The sequence below is a fragment of the Aotus nancymaae genome, unplaced genomic scaffold (assembly GCF_030222135.1).
Source record: "Aotus nancymaae isolate 86718 unplaced genomic scaffold, 86718_ANA_hifiasm-v0.15.2.pri h1tg000006l, whole genome shotgun sequence".
In the NCBI taxonomy this organism is placed as follows: domain Eukaryota; kingdom Metazoa; phylum Chordata; class Mammalia; order Primates; family Aotidae; genus Aotus; species Aotus nancymaae.
The window spans coordinates 13498194-13510299 of record NW_026988417.1 but is presented as its reverse complement, the minus strand read 5'-3'; positions in this window follow the sequence as shown (position 1 = coordinate 13510299).

The following is a 12106-nucleotide window of genomic DNA, read 5'->3' as shown; positions in this document are numbered from 1 at the left end:
CATATAATTGTATATGATATGATATGTTACAGAAAATAAAGACGACTGAAAGAGGAAACGGCCAGAGAAGGGTTTTTGCAGGAAGTAACATTTAAAATCAAGAGTGATCTTGAGTTCAAAAGACAGGCATGCAAGCCAGAAGCTAGAGATTGATGCAAAAGATCCTGACTGCATATAGGAATGGATAAGGAAGCAAGTAGAAAGGCAGGAAGGTCCAGCTGCACAGCTCACAGACTAGAGTCAGGCAGAAGTCAGGCACTTACCAGATATGGCCATGAACAAATCATTTGAATTCTCTGAGTATTGAATTCCACAATTGTAAAGTGTGGAGGATAATTGTAGCTTATATATAGGGTGGGTGTGAAAGTTGCTTGAAATTATTTACATAAAGATCTTAACCCTGGCCCGGTGTGGTGGCTTACACCTGTAATCTCAGCACTTTGGGAGGCCGAGGTGGGCAGATCACCTGAGGTCAGGAGTTTGAGACCAAACTAGCCAACATGGCAAAATTCCATCTCTACTAAAAATACAATTAGTCAGGCATGATGGAGCATGCCTGTAGTCCTAGCTACTCAGGAGGCTGAGGCAGAAGAATCTCTTGAACCCAATAGGCAAAGGTTGCAGTGAGCCAATATCACGCCACTGCACACCAGCTGGGTGACAGAGCAAGACTTTGTCTCGGAATAAATAAATAAATAAATAAATAATAAAAAATAAAAAAGATATTAACCCTGAAGCAGTCACATTATAAGGGCTTGATAAATGGGAGCTATTATTATTGAAATGTTAAAAATATTCCATCAATACATTCTGTTGGCTTTACCTTCAAAGTGCATCCTCCATCCCACTGCCTCCAAGTCCACCACCCTGGTCTAACACACCAATAACCTATGTGACCTTGCATTGATTATTTAAATTATCTATGCTTTAGTTTCCTCATCTGTAAAATAAACACAATATTACAGCCTGTTTTCATAAACCTGCTATGAGTACTTCTAAATTAATGTACATAAAGTAATTTAAAGGATGTCTAGACCCTAGCACATTATAAGTGCTAAAGAAATGGTATCTATTATTATCATCTCCTGTCTGGATTGTGGCAGTAGTCTCTCACCTACTCTTTCTCTCTCCTTCTACCCTTCCTCCTGTGGTCTCTTCACAAAGTGGCCAAAGCAATTCTTTGAATAAATAAATTACATTACTTCCCTCCTTGCACAAAATCCTCCAGTGAATTATCATCTGGCTCAGAGTGAAAGCAAAGCCTTCTCATTGAACTGGACCCCATGACATGACCTCTCGAGCCTGACCCCCACTGCCTCTGCACCCTGGCCTTTCATGCTGCTCCTCTGACATGCTTGCCACCCTGCACATCACGGTCTTTGTACTTGCAGCTCTTTCTCCAGGAATGCTCTCACCTCAGGTCTGTTCATGACATGTATACTCACTCCATTCAGTTCTCAGTTTTAATATCACATCAGCAGGAAAGCCCTCACTGACCAATTGACCTAAAGTAAATAGTATGCACCATCTTTACACATCATATCACCCTGACCCTTCATCATTTTCCTTATCATCTGACGTGCAGTGAATTTACACAGAAAATTTTTTATTGTCTACTGTCCCAACAAAGTAAGCAACATGAGGGCAGGCATTTGGTCAGTTCACTGCTGTGTCCTTGGCAGCAAGAAATGTGCTGAGCACAATGTAGACGATAATAAATATTTGTTCAGTAATAAATGAATCAGAGACATCATTGGGGCTGAGATGCTTAGTGTTCCCCCAATTGGCCACTACCATCTGGGCAAGAGTAGGTCTCTGGGACCAGAATAAACACTGGCTGTTGTCCTCAGTGAAAGAAAGACTTATGGGCCCAGCGTCTTTCCTAGGAGTATCATAGAAAGTTTTACAGGATAGCTCTTCAGGGCAGATGGCAATTAACACACACTGTTTAACAATTCAAGAATTACTTTAATGACCCCGTAAGTCACCATAAAAATCTGAGTATCTGCAAAATATGGTGACCTGAGAAATTGCTGACTCCAACAGTCTCCAGGGGCACTATGTTAGTGATCTGTTTTGGATGGGTCTTTTTTTTAATTTAATTTTTGTTTAATTAATTTATTATTATTATTGTATTTTGGGCTCTGGTGTACCTGTGCACATCCTGCATCCTGCGGGATTGTTGCATAGGTACACACATGCCATGGTGGTTTGTTGTCTCCACACCCCTCCGTGCCCCCCCACCAACCCACAACAGACATTTCTCCCAGTGTTATCCCTCCCCATCCTCCCCGCCCCCCACCGCTGTCCCTCTCCTCCCCTCCACACCCCTACCTAGCCCAGTGAGTGTTGTTCTCTTCCCTGTGCCCAACTGTTCTCATTGTTCACCAACCACCTATGAGTGAAAACATGTGGTGTTTGATTTTGTGTTCTTGTGTCAGCTTACTGAGAATGATGGTTTCTAGATTCATCCATGTCTCTACAAAGGACACAAACTTGTTGTTTTTTATGGATGCATAGTATTCCATGGTGTATATGTGCCACATTTTCTTTGTCCAGTCTATCACTGATGGGCATCTGGGTTGATTCCAGGTCTTTGCTATCATGAACGGTGCCGCAAAGAACATATGTGTGCGTGTGTCTTCATAATAGAGCGATTTAGAATCCTTTGGGCATATATTCAATAATGGGATTACTGAGTCAAATGGAATTTCTATTTCTAGATGCTTGAGGATTGCCACACTGTCTTCCATAATGGTTGAACTAATTTACACTCCCATCAACAGTGTAAAACTGTTCCTTTTTCTCCACATCCTCTCCAGCATCTGTTGTCTCCAGATTTTTTAATGATCGCCATTCTAACTGGTGTGAGATGGATGGGCCTTTTTAAGGCACTTTTATTTTCCACTTAGGTCAGGGTGCAAGAGAATAAAGGGAATGTACTTCATGCAGAGTATTATAATCCATTCACAGGCAAGACAGGGCTGTAAATCCTGCAGAGTGTGTGCATGTGTGTGTATGTGCATGTGTGTGTGTGTGTGTGTGCGTGCATGTGTGTGTTTGGGATAGGGTAGATTTTGTGGTATTATTTCAAGCAGAAACTTTAGTCCAGGGAAGTCATGAAGCTAAAGCTCCTTGATATATCAAATATCACTGAAGCCACTTCTCAAAGCAGATTGGCTTCCCGTGGCGTTTCTTCCTCACCCCCTTACTCAAAGGACTCGTCTTCCATTTCATCCCTAGTGTAGTCACTGTCTAAACTGTCCCTGTGTAGCCCCATCCTTAGATCGAGGCAACAAGGGCTTCTACCCTTAGCCTCATGCTTTAATTTGTATATCACAAACTAATAAAAAAATTTATTAAAGAATATACCATCACCTCTGATTTTTGGCATCCAGCTCTCTGCTCTGACACAGCATGATCCTTAACCGCAAACCTCCTTCCTTATGTGAGTTCAAGCCACAGGGAAATGCTTCTCCACACCTCTCGCCCTATATCCTCAAAAGAAAAGGTCAGTGCATCCAAATGCTGTGAAGGTCTGCAGGTGTGTCACTGTCAGTGTCAGAGATGAATGCTACTGGGATTGGAGCAGCAGGAGCACCTTCAGCAAGAGAATCGACACATTAATTAACTTGTGAAATCTTGCCTCATAACCAGTAAAAATGCAAAAGATTTTTGCATGGAAAAGTAGTGCAAAGCATTCATTTTTTGCTTGCATTTAAATTCCATCTTATAATTCTAGACGTAAGGATGAGTTGGTGAGGTATTCACATCAGTTTCATAAAGTAGCTAAGAAATACTGCCTTGTATTAAACAATTCATGTTGCTCTTAATGGGCCTGAAGAGAATAATGCTGATTCTTTACATTAATAACTAGATGGGCATTACATGCTAGAATACTGGACAGAATTATAGCTAAAAAAATTGAGAAAGATTTAATTAAATTTTCAAACAACCAAATAAGATATTCAGCTTTATTTAAATAATTTAAATTTAACTATTGATATATGATAGAAAGTAATTGCAATTTGCGTTTGGACATTTCTCAAAGAACTTAAAACAGAACTATCATTCAACCTAGCAATCCCATTATTGCATATAATCCTTGAAGAAAGTAAATTGTTCTACCAAAACAACACAGGCCCTAGCATGTTTATTGCAGTACTGTTACAAATAACAAGGGCATAGAATCAACCTAGGTGCCCATCAATGGCGAATTGGTACATAAAGAAAATATGGTACATATACACCAACACAACCGTTAAAAAAGTGAAATCATATTCTTTGCAACAACATGGATGCAGCTTAAAACCATTATCCTAAGCAAAGTAATGCAGAAACAGAGAACCAAATGTCACATGTACTCACATATAAGTAGAAGCTAAACATTGAGTTCAAGTCACAAGGAAATGCTTCTTCACATCTCTTGCCTAAACATTGAGTTTAAATTCTACTTATATGTGAGTGTGAGTACACGTGATATTTGTACTAACATTGAGTTTAGCTTCTTCTTACATGTAGGACATGTATGTCACGAACTTTATGTCATGAACATAAAAATGACAACAACAGAGAGTAGAAACTATTGTGGGGGGAGGTGGAAAAAATAATTTTAGGTACTATGCTCAGTACCTAGGTGATGGACCTAGGATCCCAGCCACATTTTCTAATCCGTGTGAACCAAGAATAAAGTCAATATCTTCATTACTATTCGACTCCTATGAATGTGTCTCAATTGATTCTGAACTTCCAAGAGGGAAGAAATTGAATGAGATCTGTTTTTTTTACAACTCTCTTCCAAGCAAGAATGATTAATTTTGATCAAGTCTTCAAGTGTTAGCCATATAACTTCATTGTGGTAGATCTCCACTCTCACTTTATCTGACCCACTTTTCAGACAAACTTTCATTTATTCCTATATTAGGGTGTTCTCCACCTTCCTCCTCATGGTCTTTGCCCTTAGTACTCTCCAAAATAATAGTCACCACAGTGAATACTGTATTATCATGTTATTTGTTTATTCTCAGTCTTCACAGTCCCTAGATTCTAAGTTCCTTAGAAATAGAAAGATAAAGGCTTTGTCTTACTCTTCACTGTATTTCTTGCAGCTAAACCAGTACCCAGGACTTATAGAGTAATTAATAATTAAGTATTAATAAAAAAGGAAATTAATAAGTTGATGTGTAACTCTAGTACCTTGGAATTACCTTGCTGTTTAGAAACATTATTCAAAACAATTCAAGAATGTATCCTGACATGCTCACATGTTACTCAATCAAGCAAGCTAGTGAGAGGCTATCACCAGGTTGGAACAAGTTCAATTTGGTTCTATGGGGGCTCAAATGCTAATGCTCCATCTGCCTTCAGCTTGTAGTATAAATTCCAGAATGTGAGCTCTCTGGGTGCAGGATTTCAGGCCCACATTTTGCATTCCAATGGCATTCTTATGCTTTTATAAAATCATATGATTCTTGACTAATAAAAAGTGAAGAGAACATTTTTTGCATCTCATTCTAGTGAATGAGGAAGCTGAAACCTGCAGAGATGAGTTGGGCTTTTCAAAGACACAATGGTGGAACCAGAGTCAAAAGATGGCAGTTTTTGTCTACCAGGTCTGTGTGTTTCTCTAAGTTTTTCAAGAAGCTATCCTGTCTCTAATTAAACACCCACATTCCAGGATTCAGTAGGCACTGAAGATTAAATTGGGCTCTGGAAGTTCAGTGTCTGGTGGAGGATGAAGTTTAATCAATCAATAGTAATAGATAAAATTAAACAGATGTTATTATGTGGTATGTATGATCGGGACCCAGTATTATAAGATACCATGCAGAAGAATCTTTTAAATTCCCTGAGGTGGGCAGGTCACCTGAGGTCAGCAGTTCGAGACCAGCCTGGTCAACATGATGAAACCCTGTCTCTACTAAAGAAAAATACAAAACTTAGCCGAGCATGGTGGCATATCTCTGTAGTCCCAGCTACTTGAGGGGCTGAGGCAGGAGAGTCACTTGAACTCAGGAGGCGGAGGTTGCAGTGAGCCAAGATGGTGCCATTGCGCTCCAGCCTGGGTGACAGAGAGAGATTTTGTCTCCAAAAAAATAAAATATAAATAAAAATAAAATAAATTCACTTAGGTAGAAAGGATGTTAGTGTATTTATTCCAAAGTGATTCTTGCTTTGTATAGGAGCAGAGGATAGCAATAAGGAGGCATCATCATAGGGAAAACTGAGGTAATGTGGAAAGAAATCCTTTCACTCCAATGTCAAACTTACTTTCTACCTTACAATTTTTCTACTTCCTTAACATGTCTACTTCTTCTATAGCCTTTACCATGCAGAAATGCAAGTCCCTCCACCAGAAATATTCCCACCCCCATTTCCATATGGCTTCACATCTCATTCGTCACACTTTGCCTTAACTATAATTTTCACAAAGAGGATTTCTCTGTCTGCCCCCGTCTAAAGCAGCCACCCATCCTCCCATTATTTTTGTCATAGAACAATACATTTTTATTCAAGTGCTTTACATAAATTTTCATAATAGATTCACTTACAGGTGAAAGTTTTAATGTCCATCTCCCCCATTGGACTGTAAGCTTCTGAGAACAGGGATTGTTTTTGTTTTCCTTTCTACTAAACACCCAATGCCTTATAGAGTACTTAGCACATAATCACCACTTACTAAAGTCTTTCAAATGAGTGATTACATTCAAAGTTTAATCATTTCTATCATCATTTTAAAAAATTTTTATGAGCATGAATAAACTTATTGACAATTAGTGTTTACTAGGCACCTACTATCTGCTAGGCACTGTTCCAATGGTTTTAAAATTTGTTGCCTCAGTTATTCATCTCAGCACGCTTATGAGAGATATGCTAATGTAACTTCTATTTTACAGGTGAGGAAATTAAAGCACAGAGAGGTTAAGTAACTTGTTTAAGTTTTAATAGTGGTAAATAGCAGAGCTGGAATTAAAACCAGGTGGTCTAACTAGAGAGTTCGTGCTCTTAGCCTGGATGCTATGCTGTTTCTCATGAATGAATGATTAAGTGAATGAACAAACAAATAAAGTGTAAGCAGCAAACTGTGTTCAGGGAACTGCCAAAGGTTCAGCATGACTGAAATAAAGGGTGAGTGTTGGGGTGAAGTGTCAGGAGCACGTAGCTGGAGGGCAAAGAAGCAGAGAGGCTCAGAACATGAGGGGCCTTGGATACTGAGTTAATGGATCCTAATTTGGTTGGCAGGTGCAATAAAAGCTTTGCAGTAGAAGAAATGGATCAAGATTTTCATTTTAGACATTCATCTTTAAATGGTGATTGAACCTCAGCTCTGATTCAAGCACCCTAACTGTAACCATGACGTTATATTTCCACCCCATTCCCTTATATCTGTTGCCCTCTCCATAATGACACTCTCTGATTAGTAATGTCAACAGACTGTTTTAAAAAGTCTATTTTAAAAACAACTGCCACCTGTTAATGTGTCTCCATTCTTCACTGACTCTCTGTTTTGCAGCCAACTGAACAGCACTACAATTAAATCCTCTCTATAGACTACTTTGTTCTACCAGGCTCAAATCCTGCTGATGTGTCTAAATTTCCAGCATATAACATGTCAGGTAAGTGGCATAGGACTTATTTACTACACTGTGAAGGCAGGGAGGTGAGCTGATCTACAGAAAGCAGTATGCATAATATTAAGTAGAGAGAAGGATAAGGAATGAGGAGACTAGTATTAGTTGTGAGGCTATTTCAGTAGTATAAGCTGAATTTTAAAATGTTTTGCATTCTTTTGATGTTAATTGGGCAGAACAAAGCAGAGGGTTGCAAGATTGGATGCAATGAAACTTGGAGAATTAATAGCAAAAGGCAAAATAGTACAAGAAATCAGAGAGCCTTTTAAGGTTTTGGATCTAAGAATCTGGAAAAACTTCAATGGCATTTAAAGAAATGAGAAACTTTAGTATTTAAAAAATAGGAAAGGAAATTGAAAATAAGATGAGATTCCTTTGGACATATTGAGTTTGAGTGAATGCCTTGGGATTACAGGGGGACATGTTCAGCCTAAAGCTGGTGATGAGGTTTACAAATTGAGAAAGAGATGTTAAAATAAGGATAAAGCCATAAGAGCCATTCTTGTTGATGTGTTAGTTAAAACTGTAACTTGAAAGTGAAGTCACTAAAAGGAGTGTGTAGAAATAGAAGAAAGCCAAGATAAGTGCCATAACAATATCACATATGAAGTACATAATATGATATTTAGGGCATCGAGTTTGTAGTCATGCAAATAAGCCTTGGCTTCACTTGAATCTAGGCTGCGACAGTTTTTGGATGTGTGACTTTGCAAGTTACTTAAATTCTTACAGGTTCAGCTTCCTTTTCTGTTAAATCAGGATAGTAATCTCCACCTCCTGGGGCTGTGATGAGGAGTCATTTAACAAGCACTGAAAGGACCTGACATGGTGGAGTCAACAGTGGATCTCAGAAAGTACTAGCATTTTTACCTCATTTAATATGAAGTAGGTATGAGTACCATTATTAGTGTTTGAAAAATCACTGCATTTGCCTGCTCTATATAGTTTCTCTCTTTACACCCTTACTGTAACTGTATATATAGACTTTATATGAATGTCTCCATCATTTATTTGAGGAAATTTAAATACTGATACAAAAAATTGGTTCAAGCTCAAAGAAATTAACTAGGCACTATAACAAACAATTCCCAAATCTTAGTAGCTTAACACAACACAACTTTATTTTTTGCATAGTTTATACCCAGTATCAGTTGGGCAGAAAGTTGGGGTGACTGTTTTATAGGAGAAGACTTGGAAATTCGGGTTTTTCCATTGTCTGATGTCACCATTTAAATAACTTGTTCTACACAGTCATCCATGGAAGAGGGTGAGAGAGAAAAGAGGACAACTCAGCTGGGAGTTTTTAGCTAAAACTGGGAGTTTTTAGCTTTTACCCACGGTCTATTGGCCAGAGCCTTGTCATATGTCTGTCCTCAAACTAATTTCATCGAAAGACTGGAAATGTAGTCATCTTTTTGTCAAGAAGAAGAAATGAGATTAATAGCAAGACTCTGTTGTGTCTTATAGATAACTGGTAAAGGTGGGACTTAAGTCATACACTTAGGGGTTGGAATGAGAGACAAGATGGAAAATAAACCTCTGATGAGTAAGAAGAGACTCAATATAGGTCCCATATCCTGGAAGCCAAGGAAGAAAGAGCCTCTCTCTTTTCAGATCCCCACTATGTGTCAGATTCTATTCTGGTTCAATGTTGTTAACTCATGAAGAGACAATATATAAGATGAATATTTGGAAAAGTTCATTGATTTTGGAAATTATACATATGAGAGATTTGTTTCAAGAGAGATGGATATAGAGCAGAGAAAAGAGACAGATTAGTCATCATATTTTGCTATGGCAGAGGCATGAAACAAACAGTTCTATCTCTTGAAAAGAGCAGTGTTGGTTATTTGATCTTTACTATCCTTCTGAAGGAAGAACTCTGTGAGACACTGAAGACCTCTCAAAGAACAATGATAACTTATCCCAGGTTAGAGAATGGCAAATGTATCTCCCCTCTATCTTCCCATGAAAAGACAAGATAGACTGAAATGAAGAATTGAAAAACAGGGCTTGGGAGGAGTAAAAGAATTACACAATGCCAATGTTATCTCTTCATACTTTTATGTTTCATCTTCCAATTGACGGGTGGCCCCTAAAGGAGAAAAATTAAACATTAGCCAAAGAGCTGGAGCTGATGGAATCTTTTATAGGAACTACTTTTCATACTCAAGAACTGAGATAATTAAAGTAGCCATCTAACTTTTCGAGAGGTTTAAAGACTCCCTCCTGCCACACCCAGAACTTCAGATTCTCTAAAATATAAGTGGCAGATAACTATTTCTCACTGGTCAGTTTCAAACTCTTAGCCTATAACAGCATTCCTAGTTTCTACCTCATTGCCTTCTCATCTCAGTTTCCCTCTTTAATGCTTGTGAGTTAAGGATTTCTTTAGATAGTCTACCTGACGTCTGAGCCATTATGTCCCTAAGATATCACCCATCAGGACACTTCTACAGCTTGCTGAAATCAATGTGCTATGCCCATCTGAACCCATTGTCCAAGAAACTTCATTCCATATGGAACTCATCACCCTTTCTTTAACCCACCTCATCTGGGAGAGCAGCTCGGGCAGATATGGTCCAGGAAAGACAACGCGACAAGAGTCTAGCTGAATATGCCTGGCTATGTTCTTTCTTAACTTCAGAAAAGAAATGAAGAAGGCCTCTCAGCTTTCAGAGCAGCCCAACTGCTCCACAGGAAAAGAAATTAACTGATTCATTCAGAGAACACATCTGTATGCAGCAGGAACGTTGCAGACAATACAACAGAAAAGAAAACAGATTCTATTCCTGTCTCGAAGGAATTCACAGTATAATATGGGAGATGGGTAAGAGGGTAAGTAGTTATAGAACATTTACAACACTAGAGACAGTAGTGGATGATAAGGCAGCTCCTATCCAAGCCTAGCAGGAGGGAATGTGCTCAGGGAATGTTTTCAAGAAGGTGAGGCTGGAAATCTTGAGGCAAAATTACTACTGAAGAATGGAATCACTGTGACATAGCTCAAAATCTTAGGCAAGCGGGTTAACAAAACAAAAATAAACAATCAAGGAAGAGGAAACCCTGGTAGTCTAAAGTGAAATAAATAGGAGATATGCTGACTTCATGAGCAAGAAATAGAGACCCTAGAAGTTTGTATTTAAGAAAAAAGAAAAACCGAACATATACGTGAACTAAAGGCAACAGGTCAATAAAGAGGGACATGCTGAAGATGCTACAGAGTGAGAGGGGTCAAGTACTACATCCCCCAAGGTGCCAATTGGATTTGTAGACAATTTCCTCCATGTGGAACATTTGTCAGGGAGTGAGAAGTGAAGTGACAACACAAACTGCAATCCCAAAGGCTAAAAGGTAATGAAAGTTCATAGTCTTTGCAAACACTTTGGTGAAATGGAAGAGGCTGTATTCTGAGTCAGATCTGGTTCTGTCATACACTGACTCAAGGAATTTGAGAAACTTCCCACTTTCTGTATCATCTTTTGTATAATGAAGAAATTGTAAGGAAGAATGCTGTGGTTCATTTCCAGGAAACGAACCCCCAAAGCCTTTTTTTCTTTCTATAGATTTGCACTTAGGAAGTAATTTTCCTTCTATGTAAGCTGACATCTACAACAGATTTTTTGATGACCTATGAGACTCCAAATATCACATACGCATTTTCCTCTGTTAGCATGCCTAATTCAGGGTCATCCCATCAGAAATGATTGTTGGAGACTTAAGATGGGTCAGAAATTCTTGATTCTAAAACTCTCCAGTCTATTAAAGAAAAAAAAATTGCTTTTTGTTTGTTGCATTGCCATGGCCATTTTCTTTCTAATTTCAAAAAAAGTAGGTATCACAGAGTTTTATAAAAAATGCATTTCGGTGCTCACGAGACTGAGGGAACCTGGCATTTTCTTCTATTAGTTGTTGAAAGTGAAGTCTGTTGACTGGGAAAATGTTGACTTCTGCTGCTCTGAGTGAAGGTATGTGTAAGCATGTATGTGCACCCAGTTCAATAGGTAATAAAATGATTAAATCTAAAAATGGTTCCATTCTACAAGATATGACATTTCACATTGAGTTGTATTTTACAACATTTTTAGGTAGAATTTTATTACTGTGAACAATTGACTATTGATTCATGTTACTCAGAACTCAGCAGGGCATGGAGAAAAGTCTCAGCCAATTGCAAATTCTTGGAAAGTGTTCTCAGGCAGCATGGCTTATAACCAAAAGTGCTGGGAATTTAAGCAAAATCTTAAAGGTTTATTCCTACACTCTATCAATTAAATAACTTACTCTTCCTCACGGAGCTTCCCTGGAACAAATATAGCTAACTCTTCCTACATCAAATGTCACAACCATATAAAATCTGTTCAGTGTGACCCTAGCATTTTCAATAGTACAGTTCCAGCTAGGAAAAAAACAATTAGATATTATCTTGCCTCTATAATTAAAGCCATTTGAATGTAGCCTTAATCTTTCCTGTG